This window comes from Aegilops tauschii, chromosome 7 (genome assembly GCF_002575655.3).
Source record: "Aegilops tauschii subsp. strangulata cultivar AL8/78 chromosome 7, Aet v6.0, whole genome shotgun sequence".
NCBI classification, from domain to species: Eukaryota; Viridiplantae; Streptophyta; class Magnoliopsida; order Poales; family Poaceae; genus Aegilops; species Aegilops tauschii.
In genome coordinates, this window is record NC_053041.3 from 84,711,268 (window position 1) to 84,726,222 (window position 14,955).

The window sequence follows — 14,955 nt, forward strand, 5'->3', positions numbered from 1 at the left end:
TATTGCGTGAAAGTTGAAAAGGTTTGATAATACTAAAGTATGAAATAATTTCTTGGCTAAAACCGGGGTTGTGCATGATTTAAATACTTTGTGTGGTGAAGATGGAGCATAGCCAGACCATATGATTTTGTAGGGATGACTTTCTTTGGCCATGTTATTTTGAAAAGACATGATTGCTTTATTAGTATGCTTGAAGTATTATTGTCTTAATGTCAAATGATAGACTATTGCTTTGAATCACTCGTGTCTTAATATTCATGCCATGATTAGATTACATGATTAAGATTATGCTAGGTAGCATTCCACATCAAAAATTATCTTTTTTTATCATTTACCTACTCGAGGACGAGCAGGAATTAAGCTTGGGGATGCTGATACGTCTCCGTCGTATCTATAATTTTTGATTGTTCCATGCCAATATTATACAACTTTCATATACTTTTGGCAACTTTTTATACTATTTTTGGGACTAACATATTGATCCACTGCCCAGTGCAAGTTCCTGTTTGTTGCATGTTTTTTGTTTCGCAGAAAATCCATATCAGACGGAGTCCAAACAGGATAAAAATAGACGGAGATTTTTTTTGGAATATATGTGAATTTTGGGAAGTGGAATCAACGCGAGACAATGCCCGAGGGGGCCACGAGGCAGGGGGCGCGCCCCTGACCCTCGTGGACACCCCGTAAGGCGGTTGCTGCCCTTCTTTCGCCGCAAGAAAGCTAATATCCGGATAAAAATCGTGTTCAAATTTCAATCCAATCGGAGTTATGGGTCTCCGGGAATATAAGAAACGGTGAAAGGCCAGAATCGGGAGCGCAGAAACAGAGAAAGACAGAGAGACAGATCCAATCTCGGAGGGGCTCTCGCCCCTCCCACGCCATGGAGACCATGGACCAGAGGGGAAACCCTTCTCCCATCTAGGGAGAAGGTGAAGGAAGAAGAAGAAGGAGGGGGGCTCTCTCCCCCTCGCTTCCGGTGGCACCGGAGTGCCGCCGGGGCCATCATCATCACCACAATCTACACCAACAAATTCACACCGTCATCACCAACTCTTCCCCCCTCTATGCAGTGGTGTAAACCATCTTTTACTCGCTGTAATCTCTACTTAAACATGGTGCCCAATGCTATATATTATTTCCCAATGATGTATGGCTATCCTATGATGTTTGAGTAGATCCGTTTTGTCCTATGGGTTAATTGATGATCATGATTGGTTTGAGTTGCATGTTTTATTATTGGTGCTGTCCTATGGTGCTCTCCGTGTCGCGCAAGCGCGAGGGATCCCCGCTGTAGGGTTTGCAATATGTTCATGGTTTGCTTTGTCTATGTTGCGTGAGTGACTGAAACACAAACACGGATAAGTGGGTCATGGTGTATTGGAATAAAGAGGACTTGATACTTTAATGCTATGGTTGGGTTTTACCTTAATGATCTTTAGTAGTTGCGGATGCTTGCTAGAGTTCCAATCATAAGTGCATATGATCCAAGAAGAGAAAGTATGTTAGCTTATGCCTCTCCTTCAAATAAAATTGCAATAATGATTACCGGTCTAGTTATCGATTGCCTAGGGACAAATAACTTTCTTGTGTGACAACAAGCTCTCTACTAAAACTAATTTAGTTGTGTCTTTATCTAAACAGCCCCTACTTTTTATTTACGTGCTCTTTATATTCTTGCAAACCTATCCAAAAACACTTACAAAGTACTTCTAGTTTCATACTTGTTCTAGGTAAAGCGAACGTTAAGCGTGCGTAGAGTTGTATCGGTGGTCGATAGAACTTGAGGGAATATTTGTTCTACCTTTAGCTCCTCGTTGGGTTCGACACTCTTACTTATCGAAAGAGGCTACAATTGATCCCCTATACTTGTGGGTTATCAGTAACCTTTGGTGTTAGGGGGATATCCTAGAAAGATACACACTACGGAGCGAAGAGCGAGTTTGTGTGGCGTGGTGGAAGCGGTGCTAGGATAACACAAGCAACCGAAGATGCGGAGACCATCATAAGATGGAGGTGAACCGAAGAGAAGGTGATGTGGAGTGTAGTTCCAACGGGGACGGCATGGCCTAGTGTTAAGAAGAAGTGTGGCGGTGGCGAGAGCATCGGGCCAAAACCGAGGGGGCACGTTGGAGTGAAACAACAACGTGCAGACACAGTCGTTAAGAGTGCGAAGAATGTGCTCGGCGCGGCCGTTCTGCTGGGATGTGTAGGGGCATGTGAGGCGAAAGGTGGTGCCGTAGGAAGCGAGAAGTTGGCGAGTGGCCGCGTTGTCAAATTCTTTTCCGTTCTCAGTTTGTAAGGCGAGAATAGGGCGCCCGAACTGGGTGGTGATGTAGGAGTAAAACGCCGTGAGAGTGGCGAGGACATCGGACTTGCGACGAAGCGGAAACGTCCATGCAAAGTGAGAAAAATCATCAAGTAAAACAAGATAATATAGGAAGCCCGTGTTGCTCGCAACGGGAGATGTCCATACAACACTATGAAGTAACTGAACGGAAAAGTAGAAATAGTGTTTGACGCGCTAAAGGGTCGACGAACATGTTTACCGAGACGGCAAGCATGACAAGTGTGCTCGTCGAATTTATTACGTAAAAAGGAAAAACTCTTGAGAATATGACGAAGGACGGTGGAGTTGGGATGACCCAAACGTGCATGCCAAAGATCGACACCGGCGGAGAGGGCAACCGGGGAGGCGGTGGTGGAGGCGGAGTGCACCAGGTACAAGTCATTGGGGCTGTCCCATCGGTGGAGACCCATCCGTGTACGGGTGTCCTTCACAAAGAAACCAAGATCATCAAATTCAAGAGTGAGAGGATTGTCACGTGCAAGACGACGAATGGAGACAAGATTTTTAACTAGGTCAGGTGAAACAAGAACATTAGTCATATTAATCGGCATGGAATTAGAAGGAAAGAAACTATGACCGACATGAGTAATGGGCATGGAAGAACCGTCACCAAGGGTGATGCGGTTCGAGGTGGTGACCGGAAAGGAGGAAGCAAGGTTACCGTGGTGCGACATCATGTGGGTGGTAGCCCCCGTGTCCATGTACCAATCGCCGCCGCCTCCGTAGTTAGAGGGAGACGGCGCTGACTGCAGCGCGGCAAGTAGTGCGGGATCCCACGGGGCCGGCGGGAGCGGGTAGCCTCCGGGCTGAAATGGTGCAGGGGGCAACACGTAGCCGCTGCTACCTCTTGAGCACTGCGTTGGTTTTTCCTTGGAGAGGAAAGGGTGATGCAGCAAAGTACCGTAAGTATTTCCCTCAGTTTTTGAGAACCAAGGTATCAATCCAGTAGGAGGCTACGCGCAAGTCCCTCGTACCTACACAAAACAAATAACTCCTCGCAACCAACGCGATAAGGGGTTGTCAATCCCTTCACGGTCACATACGAGAGTGAGATATGATAGATATGATAGGATAATATTTTTGGTATTTTTGTGATAAAGATGCAAAGTAAAATAGTGTTGGGAGATTAATATGATGAAGATAGACCCGGGGGCCATAGGTTTCACTAGTGGCTCCTCTCAAGAGCATAAATATTTTACGGTGGGTGAACGAATTACTGTTGAGCAATTGACAGAATTGAGCATAGTTATGAGAATATCTAGGTATGATCATGTATATAGGCATCACGTCCGAGACAAGTAGACCGACTCCTGCCTGCATCTACTACTATTACTCCACTCATCGACCGCTATCCAGCATGCATCTAGAGTATTAGTTCATGAAAACAGAGTAACGCCTTAAGCAAGATGACATGATGTAGAGGGATAAATTCATGCAATATAATAAAAAAACCATCTTGTTATCCTCGATGGCAACAATACAATACGTGCCTTGCTGCCCCTACTGTCACTGGGAAAGGACACCGCAAGATTGAACCCAAAGCTAAGCACTTCTCCCATTGCAAGAAAGATCAATCTAGTAGGCCAAACCAAACTGAAAATTCGAAGAGACTTGCAAAGATAACCAATCATACATAAAAGAATTTAGAGAAGATTCAAATATTGTTCATAGATAATCTTGATCATAAACCCACAATTCATCGGTCTCAACAAACACAACGCAAAAAGAAGATTACATCGAATAGATCTCCACGAGAGAGGGGGAGAACATTGTATTGAGATCCAAAAAGAGAGAAGAAGCCATCTAGCTACTAACTATGGACCCGAAGGTCTGAGGTAAACTACTCACACTTCATCGGAGAGGCTATGGTGTTGATGTAGAAGCCCTCCGTGATGGATGCCCCCTCCGGCGGAGCTCCGGAACAGGCCCCAAGATGGGATCTCATGGGTACAGAAGGTTGCGGTGGGGAATTAGGTTTTTGGCTCCGTATTTGATCGTTTGGGGGTACGTAGGTATATATAGGAGGAAGGAGTACGTCGGTGGAGCAACAGGGGGCCCACGAGGGTGGAGGGCGCGCCCCCTACCTCGTGGCCTCCTCTTTTGTTTCTTGACGTAGGGTCCAAGTCTCCTGGATCATATTCTTCCTAAAAATCAAGTTCCCAAAGGTTTCATTCTGTTTGGACTCCGTTTGATATTCCTTTTCTGCGAAACTCTGAAATAGGCAAAAAACAGCAATTCTGGGCTGGGCCTCCGGTTAATAGGTTAGTCCCAAAAATAATATAAAAGTGGATAATAAAGCCCAATAATGTCCAAAACAGTAGATAATATAGCATGGAGCAATAAAAAATTATAGATACGTTGGAGACGTAACAGGCATCCCCAAGCTTAATTCCTGCTCGTCCTCGAGTAGGTAAATGATAAAAACAGAATTTTTGATGCAGAGTGCTACTTGGCATAATTTTAATGTAATTCTTCTTAATTGTGGTATGAATATTCAGATCCGAAAGATTCAAGACAAAAGTTTAATATTGACATAAAAATAATAATACTTCAAGCATACTAACAAAGCAATCATGTCTTCTCAAAATAACATGGCCAAAGAAAGTTATCCCTACAAAATCATATAGTCTGGCTATGCTCTATCTTCATCACACAAAGTATTTAAATCATGCACAACCCCGATGACAATCCAAGCAATTGTTTCATAATTTTGACATTCTCAAACTTTTTCAATCTTCACGCAATACATGAGCGTGAGCCATGGATATAGCACTATATGTGGAATAGAATGGTGGTTGTGGAGAAGACAAAAAAAGGAGAAGATAGTCTCACATCAACTAGGCGTATCAACAGGCTATGGAGATGCCCATCAATAGATATCAATGTGAGTGAGTAGGGATTGCCATGCAACGGATGCACTAGAGCTATAAGCATATGAAAGCTTAACAAAAGAAACTAAGCGGGTGTGCATCCAACTCGCTTGCTCACGAAGACCTAGGGCATTTTGAGGAAGCCCATCATTGGAATATACAAGCCAAGTTCTATAATGAAAAATTCCCACTAGTATATGAAAGTGACAAAATGAGAGACTCTCTATCATGAAGATCATGGTGCTACTTTGAAGCACAAGTGTGGTAAAAGGATAGTAACATTGTCCCTTCTCTCTTTTTCTCTCATTTTTTATTTTGGGCCTTTTCTCTTTTTTTATGGCCTCTTTTTTTCGTCCGGAGTCTCATCCCGACTTGTGGGGGAATCATAGTCTCCATCATCCTTTTCCTCACTTGGGACAATGCTCTAAAAATGAAGATCATCACACTTTTATTTTCTTACAACTCAACAATTACAACTCGATACTTAGAAAAAAATATGACTCTATATGAATGCCTCCGGTGGTGTACCGGGATATGCAATGAATCAAGAGTGACATGTATGAAATAATTATGAATGGTGGCTTTGCCACAAATACGATGTCAACTACATGATCATGCTAAGCAATATGAAAATGATGAAGCGTGTCATAATAAACGGAACGGTGGAAAGTTGCATGGCAATATATCTCGGAATGGCTATGGAAATGCCATGATAGGTAGGTATGGTGGCTGTTTTGAGGAAGGTATATGGTGGGTGTATGATACCGGCGAAAAGTGCGCGGTATTAGAGAGGCTAGCAATGGTGGAAGGAAGAAAAGTGCGTATAATCCATGGACTCAACATTAGTCATAAAGAACTCATATACTTATTGCAAAAATCTACAAGTTATAAAAGCAAAGTATTACGCGCATGCTCCTAGGGGGATAGATTGGTAGGAAAAGACCATTGCTCGTCCCCGACCGCCACTCATAAGGAAGACAATCAATAAATAAATCATGCTCCGACTTCATCACATAACGGTTCACCATACGTGCATGCTACGGGAATCACAAACTTTAACACAAGTATTTCTCAAATTCACAACTACTCAACTAGCATGACTCTAATATCACCATCTTCATATCTCAAAACAATTATCAAGCATCAAACTTCTCATAGTATTCATCACACTCATAAGAAAGTTTTTACTATTCTTGAATACCAAGCATATTAGGATTATTTAAGAAAATTACCATGCTATTTAAGACTCTCAAAATAATCTAAGTGAAGCATGAGAGATCAATAGTTTCTATAAAACAAAACCACCACCGTGCTCTAAAAGATATAAGTGAAGTACTAGAGCAAAACTATATAACTCAAAAGATATAAGCGAAGCACATAGAGTATTCTAACAAATTCCGAATCATGTATGGCTCTCTCAAAAGGTGTGTACAGCAAGGATGATTGTGGTAAACTAAAAGACAAAGACTCAAATCATACAAGATGCTCCAAGCAAAACACATATCATGTGGTGAATAAAAATATAGCTCCAAGTAAAGTTACCGATGGAAGTAGACGAAAGAGGGGATGCCTTCCGGGGCATCCCCAAGCTTTGGCTTTATGGTGTCCTTAGATTATCTTGGGGGTGCCAATGGCATCCCCAAGCTTAGGATCTTGCCACTCCTTGTTCTACAATCCATCAAAAAATTTCACCCAAAACTTGAAAACTTCAGAACACAAAACTCAACAGAAATCTCGTGAGCTCCGTTAGCGAAACAAAACAAAAGACCACTTCAAGGTACTGTAATGAACTCATCATTTATTTATATTGGTGTTAAACCTACTGTATTCCAACTTCTCTATGGTTTATAAACTATTTTACTAGCCATAGATTCATCAAAATAAGCAAACAACACACGAAAAACAGAATCTGTCAAAAACAGAACAGTCTGTAGTAATCTGTAACTAACGCAAACTTCTGGAACTCCAAAAAATCAGCCAAAATAGGAAGACCTAGGAAATTTGTTTATTGATCAGAAGCAATTGGAATCAGTATTTTATCACGTTCTGGTGATTTTTAACAATTGTTTTCGTGAACAGAAAGTTTCTGGAAATTACAGCAAGATCAAATAATTATCATCCAAGAAGATCCTATAGGTTTAACTTGGCACAAACACTAATTAAAACATAAAAACACATCTAACCAAAGGCTAGAACAAATATTTATTCCTAAACAGAAGCAAAAGCAAAAAAACTAAAAATAAAATTGGGTTGCCTCCCAACAAGCACTATCGTTTAACGCCCCTAGCTAGGCATAAAAGCAAGGATAGATCTAGGTATTGCCATCTTTGGTAGGCAATCCATAAGTGGCTCTCATGATAGATTCATATGGTAATTTTATTTTCTTCCTAGGGAAGTGTTCCATGCTTTTCTTTAATGGAAATTGGAATCTAATATTCCCTTCCTTCATATCAATAATTGCACCAACCGTTCTAAGGAAAGGTCTACCAAGAATAATAGGACATGAAGGATTGCAATCTATATCAAGAACGATAAAATCTATGGGCACATAGTTCCTATTTGCAACAATAAGAACATCATTAATTCTTTCCATAGGTTTCTTAATAGTGGAATCCGCAAGGTGCAAGTTTAGAGAGCAATCATCAAAATCATGGAAATCTAGCAAATCGCACAAAGTTTTGGGAATAGTGGAAACACTAGCACCCAAATCACATAAGGCATAGAATTCATGATCCTTAATCTTAATTTTAATAGTTGGTTCCCACTCATCATAAAGTTTTCTAGGGATAGAAACTTCCAACTCAAGCTTTTCTTCATAAGATTGCATCAAGGCATCAACGATATGTTTAGTAAACGCTTTATTTTGACTATAAGCATGAGGAGAATTTAGCACGGATTGCAACAAGGAAATACAATCAATCAAATAACAATTTTAATAATTAAATTCCTTGAAATCCAAAATAGTGGGTTTACTAACATCTAGGGTTTTGATTTCTTCAATCCCACTTTTATCAATTTTAGCATCAAGATCTAAAAACTCCGAATTTTTGGAACGCCTTTTAGGTAAAGGTGGATCATATTCAGTCCCATCATTATCAAGATTCATATTGCAAAAAAAAGATTTAATAGGGGACGCATCAATAACTTTTAGATCTTCATCTTTATTTTCATAGAAATTGGAAGAACACGCTTTTATAAAGCAATCTTTCTTAGCACGCATCCTACCGGTTCTTTCTTTGCACTCATCAATGGAAATTCTCATGGCTTTGAGAGACTCATTGATATCATGCTTAGGAGGAATAGATCTAAGCTTTAAAGAATCAACATCAAGAGAAATTCTATCAACGTTCCTAGCCAATTCATCAACTTTAAGCAATTTCTCTTCAAGCAAAGCATTGAAATTCTTTTGCGGATTCATAAACTCTTTAACACTAGTCTCAAATTCAGAGGGCATCTTATTAAAATTTCCATAAGAGTTGTTGTAGGAATTTCCATAATTATTAGAGGAATTACTAGGATAAGGCCTAGGATTAAAGTTTCCTCTATACGCGTTGTTACCAAAATTATTCCTACCAACAAAATTCACATCCATAGATTCATTAGTATTCTCAATCAAAGTAGACAAAGGCATATAATTAGGACTAGAAGAAACACTCTTAGTAGCAAATAATTTCATAAGTTCATCCATCTTTCCACTCAAAACATTAATTTCTTCTATCGCATGCACTTTTTTATTAGTAGATCTTTCAGTGTGACATTGAGAATAATTAACCATAATATTATCTAGGAGTTTAGTAGCTTCTCCTAAAGTGATTTCCATAAAAGTGCGTCCCGTGGCCGAATCTAAAAGATTTCTAGAAGCAAAATTCAATCCGGCATAAATTTTTTGTATAATCATCCACAAATTCAAACCATGAGTAGGGTAATTACGTATCATTAATTTCATCCTCTCCCAAGCTTGTGCAACATGTTCATGATCAAGTTGCTTAAAATTCAGAATATCGTTTCTAAGAGAGATGATCTTAGCGGGAGGAAAATACTTAGAGATAAAAGCATCTTTGCACTTGTTCCAAGAATCAATACTATTTTTAGGCAAAGACGAAAACCAAGCTTTAGCACTATCTCTAAGCGAAAAAGGAAATAGCTTCAATTTAACAATATCATTATCAGTATCTTTCTTCTTTTGCATATCACACAAATCAACGAAGCTATTTAGATGAGTAGCGGCATCTTCACTAGGAAGGCCGGCGAATTGATCTTTCATGACAAGATTCAACAAAGCAGCATTGATTTCACAAGATTCAGTATCGGTAAGAGGAGCAATCGGAGTGCTAAGGAAATCATTATTGTTGGTATTGGTAAAGTCACACAATTTGGTATTATCTTGAGCCATCGTGACAAGCAAGCAATCCAACACACGAGCAAACAAAAAGCAAGCAAAAAAGAGGCGAACGAAAAAGAGAGGGCGAATAAAATGGCAAGGGTGAAGTGGGGGAGAGGAAAACGAGAGGCAAATGGCAAATAATGTAATGCGGGAGATAAGGGATTTGTGACGGGTACTTGGTATGTTGACTTTTGCGTAGACTCCCCAGCAACGGCGCCAGAAATCTTCTTGATACCTCTTGAGCACTGTGTTGGTTTTTCCTTGAAGAGGAAAGGGTGATGCAGCAAAGTAGCGTAAGTATTTCCCTCAGTTTTTGAGAACCAAGGTATCAATCCAGTAGGTGGCTACGCGCGAGTCCCTCGTACCTACACAAAACAAATAACTCCTCGCAACCAACGCGATAAGGGGTTGTCAATCCCTTCAAGGTCACTTACGAGAGTGAGATCTGATAGATATGATAGGATAATATTTTTGGTATTTTTGTGATAAAGATGCAAAGTAAAATAAAATCAAAGTAAAAAGCAAAGGAAATAACTAAGTGTTGGGAGATTAATAAGATGAAGATAGATCCGGGGGCCATAGGTTTCACTAGTGGCTTCTCTCAAGAGCATAAATATTTTACGGTGGGTGAACGAATTACTGTTGAGCAATTGACAGAATTGAGCATAGTTATGAGAATATCCAGGTATGATCATGTATATAGGCATCACGTCCGAGACAAGTAGACCGACTCTTGCCTGCATCTACGACTATTACTCCACTCATCGACCGCTATCCAGCATGCATCTAGAGTATTAGGTTCATGAAAACAGAGTAACGCCTTAAGCAAGATGACATGATGTAGAGGGATAAATTCATGCAATATGATAAAAAACCCCATCTTGTTATCCTCGATGGCAACAATACAATACGTGCCTTGCTGCCCCTACTGTCACTGGGAAAGGACACCGCAAGATTGAACCCAAAGCTAAGCACTTCTCCCATTGCAAGAAAGATCAATCTAGTAGGCCAAACCAAACTAAAAATTCGAAGAGACTTGCAAAGATAACCAATCATACATAAAAGAATTCAGAGAAGATTCAAATATTGTTCATAGATAATCTTGATCATAAACCCACAATTCATCGGTCTCAACAAACACACCGCAAAAAGAAGATTACATTGAATAAATCTCCACGAGAGAGGGGGAGAACATTGTATTGAGATCCAAAAAGAGAGAAGAAGCCATCTAGCTACTAAGAAATAAATAAATAACGGAATTCTTTTCCAAGAATATAATACCGTAGAACACAACATTGGTTCAGAACTGTAGCAGTTGTGAAAGCACTTACCAGCTCTTTGTCGCAATTTCTTGTTATCCTTAGCAATAGACATTTTCTGCTTTGTTAGCTTACAAATTAAGGAGGTTACCTAGAAAGGATAATTTTGAACGACAATGCATTTATCAAAACATAAAAGTCAAAAAGCATTTGAGATATAGACTGGCAACTAAGAAACCATGTGTTTTAGTTTTTTGTGACAGATAACTTTTACAATGGCAAAAACATACATACTGTAGCCAATACCATCATGAACACATTAGTGTTCACGTTTTTGCTACAATTCACCCTATTCAGTTCAAGAAATAGGTAAAGCCATGTAAATTGCAAATCCATCTTCTCCCAGGGCTAATCAGGAGTGCTAGAGATACCAAATTTGTGAAAGTAGAATAAAAATTGCATTATATGCAACTTGGCATGCCACTGTTGTGACTTGCACATGGCAACATGGCTAGGCATTATGTCAAACCGATACATTCAAAATCATGCTGATAAGTGATAACATGCCTAACCTTCTCTCCGATGATCATCGTGATAGATGCTCTCTCGGCAGGTGTCAAAGGTAGCTGGACATGATCATCTATGTTATAATCATAATTTTACACAGTAAGTACTCCCTTCCCTCTTAATAGTATTTTGGCAAAGCTCCTGCTCGGTTCTTCAGAAAACAAAGTAACTTGCAAAACATAATAAGTAAACATGGATATGCTCTTACTTAATGTTCCAAGTTGCATGGTTTCTCTCCTGTTGGTGAACTGACACATAGCAAACTGAAACAACTTTTGTTGTCGAAATTGAAGTACAGTAGTAGTCAAAAATATTGGGATAAGATTTTTGTACAAAATTGATGTGTATGGTTTTCAATAAAGGATTGAACCCAGGTAGAATGAAAAAAAAGCCCAGCAAATTCATTCAATCTCCAATCCTCCCTGACCTGGATCAAGCCCAAGGCGAGAACTTTCCTCTCGCCTCTCGGCATTAATGCAATTAGATTTCATTGCTGCATGCCTATGGCTCAAACCCAAGAATAGCCATGCATCCAAAATGAAGAATAACCATGAAATCAACAATGCAACACACTCATCAACAAATTCATTTAGAAGGACTGGTTGCATGCCCTTCATTCAGAATTCGCAAACACCAAGATTCAGATCAGGGTTCATAAGGTTCACAGCTTCAGATAGACATCACTTAGCTAGCAAAGTAGTAGAAACTAACAACAGAAGAAAAAGCAAACTAAATTGATGGATGGACGATCATGGCTGGCTATCAATTTTCCTTATGCTATAGCATCCAACCCATGAGTGGCGTTAACATCCTAATATATGTGATATACTGAACCGTGAAGAAATTATAAATGTATGATCAATGAGGATGACTTGCATAATGTGTGGCAAGAAAGGTTTTGTGCTATGGAGAGAGGTGGAACTGCATCATGGACCTGCAATTGAAAAGCACGTAGGTGTATCAAGTAACAACCCTTAACCAAAACTAGAAATAAATAAATTATAAATACAATCTGTACCAGGCCTCGCAATGTCATAATCATCGTTTAAACAACACACACATTGTATACAAAAAAGAGCTAGAACAAAAATTAATATCTGAAACAAAATTCAAAACCAGAACCTTTGTATGGCAGGCAATGAATAATTTATAAAGCAAGATCTAGCAAGCAATCTAGCTACACACGTACAGAGTTTAACATCAAGTGGTTCACTTAGGAAGATCTAGCCATCAATCTAGTCCCTGCACGTGAACTGGGAAGAAGATAAAAACAAAAAAGAGCGAGTGTCAATCTTTACATGAACATATCAACCAACCTCAGATCCCAGCCAGCCCCAGCAAGCCTTCGCCGGGAACACACACGGGCCCCGCCGCTCGGTCCCCAGCCCGCACGGCCGCGTAGGACTCCAGCACCGGCGGCAGCCCCGAGGGGCCTCCAAGCCGATGCGCGATCCATGGAGGAGGGGCTGGCCCCGAGGAGCGGGGACCCGACGAGTCCGTCCGCCGGTCAGGAGCTGGGCGACGCCCTTCATTATGGCCGCCGTTTGGGGAGGGAAACGATCATCGGCCACGGTGAGCGGGACGGGCGCGGCGGCGGGATTCGGACAGCGGAGCATGGATACGGGGGACGTCGGCGCAGGAGCGGTGACGGCGGGCGGCGCACGACGGGGCGGGGCAGGAGGTGGCGGCGGGTTGGATGTCGAGATGGGATCGAGTAGGCAAGGTCGTGCGGGACTGCGGGTGGCTGCGCAATTCTTTTTTCTTTTGTCTCCTTCGTACTGGTTCGGGGATGACTTATGACGAGGATTGCGGGTTAATTTCTCAGAAACGCGGGGACTTTTTTGCAAAACTGCCACGACGGACAACCAGAAGCAACGGCTGGTTTATTAGTAGGTAAAGATTAGTTAAATCAAAGGTCAAAACTTGGCGCAAAATGCAAAGGGGACCAATAAACCAGTAAACATCAAAGTTCTCTCGTTTGGCCCCAACTAGAGGTCCGGTGAGATGACTATACTGCACCGGCATGGGAGGGGACGCAGCTTCATTGACTTACTGCACCTGCCTTTGGCTGTATGACACGTGGGCCCAACAGGTGGCTGGCCCGCCTGTCATACAGCCAAAGGCAGGTGCAGTAGAGGGCCGAGGAGTAGATGGCCAACACGCACGTGAATTCAACGCAGTCTGCACTTCTCATATAAAGGCTCCCCGCCAGTCCAATCTACGAAATCCTACGCACCTACGCACCCTAACCAAGGGCAAGAGTGATCACTCCAATCGCAAGATCAGTTGACTACAAGCTAGAGCCATGGAGGCAATGAGCGCGAGCATCAGCCGGCTGTGCCAGATGGTCCACGACGCCGGCCTGCGGCCCGGCACGAGGAACGTCTCCAGGTCATGCTTGAGGCCGCCAGGGTGAGAGGCCGCTTGGACGACAGCTTCGTCTCCTTGTTCGACAAGGTCCTCGTCGGCTTCCTCGACAAGTTCACCGTCGTCAAGAAGCTCGCGGATGACCTTGACGTACGCCTCCAGCCCACGCGGATCTGCGATGCCCGCCACCCACAACGACCTCTATGGTGACAACCTCTTTGGTGCACTGGTGGCCCTGCGACTGCCCGCCGTCGCGTCGGAGAATGTCCACCTCGAGGTCGTGCTCGTCGCGCAGCGCCCGGCGCAGCAAGACACCATCGACATAATCACCCACGTCTACGCGCAAATCATCCACAAGGACTACTACGTGCCAGAGGAGGATGATAGGTCGCTGGCCTTCTTGACCCGCAGGGCAACCTTGGACAGCATTGTTCAGAAGCACGTTGAGCTCGCCGCCAACACCGCTGCTGCTCACACGTCGGTTGGTGACCCGACGCACTAGGGCGCGAGGATGTCGTTGATGGATCCGCATGTATCTTTATCTTTCCGTCAAATTCGTATATGGTACTACCAGTAATTATCTTACCTTTCACATCAACTTCATAATTTTTGTACATACTCCATGCATGAACCGCGCCAGAACCTAACTTCTCATTACTCTAGGGAAAATCATTATTTCTATCTATCGGTCGCGCCATGGAGCAGAACCAAATTTTACAAGTTACAAGTTCAAAAGGAAAAGCTAGCTTGCCGTGTTCGCGTCGCACCCCGCTACCCACACGGTTGGTCCGGCACGCCGCTCAAGGGGGAATGCGTGTTGTGTTGCATTTTCACTTACAAGTTGGACCGTAGTTGAGCAAACCGACTATCGGCAAACCCCCACCCCGCCCAGCGCGCCATGGCTGAGAAAACAGGAGGGAGAAGAGATGGTTGTAGCACTGACTCCAAGAAAATTGGTGTCGGATGGGACTCGTGTGGGTGGCGTGTGTCGTACTACTAGACGTGAATGCTAGTTATGGCCCATGCCACCGCACTATATCGAGCCTATATCGAGGTGCTGGTTACGTACAACAAATTTCCCGGAGTCCGTGCTCAGCCCTCCTCTATGTCTCTTCTCAGCCAGCCAACAGACGCGCGGAGCCCATAGTTTGTTTGCTCACA

General features: G+C 42.4%; 1 long non-coding RNA gene across 1 annotated transcript; it reads right to left on the reverse strand.

The window, feature by feature from the left end:
* Positions 1-4,006: 4,006 nt before the first annotated feature.
* On the reverse strand, positions 4,007-13,082 carry LOC141027100 (uncharacterized). The gene is made up of 2 exons (XR_012189117.1): positions 12,726-13,082; positions 4,007-12,361 (listed from the first exon to the last, which is right to left on the reverse strand). It is a non-coding gene; the product is annotated as an uncharacterized lncRNA (long non-coding RNA).
* Positions 13,083-14,955: the final 1,873 nt, after the last annotated feature.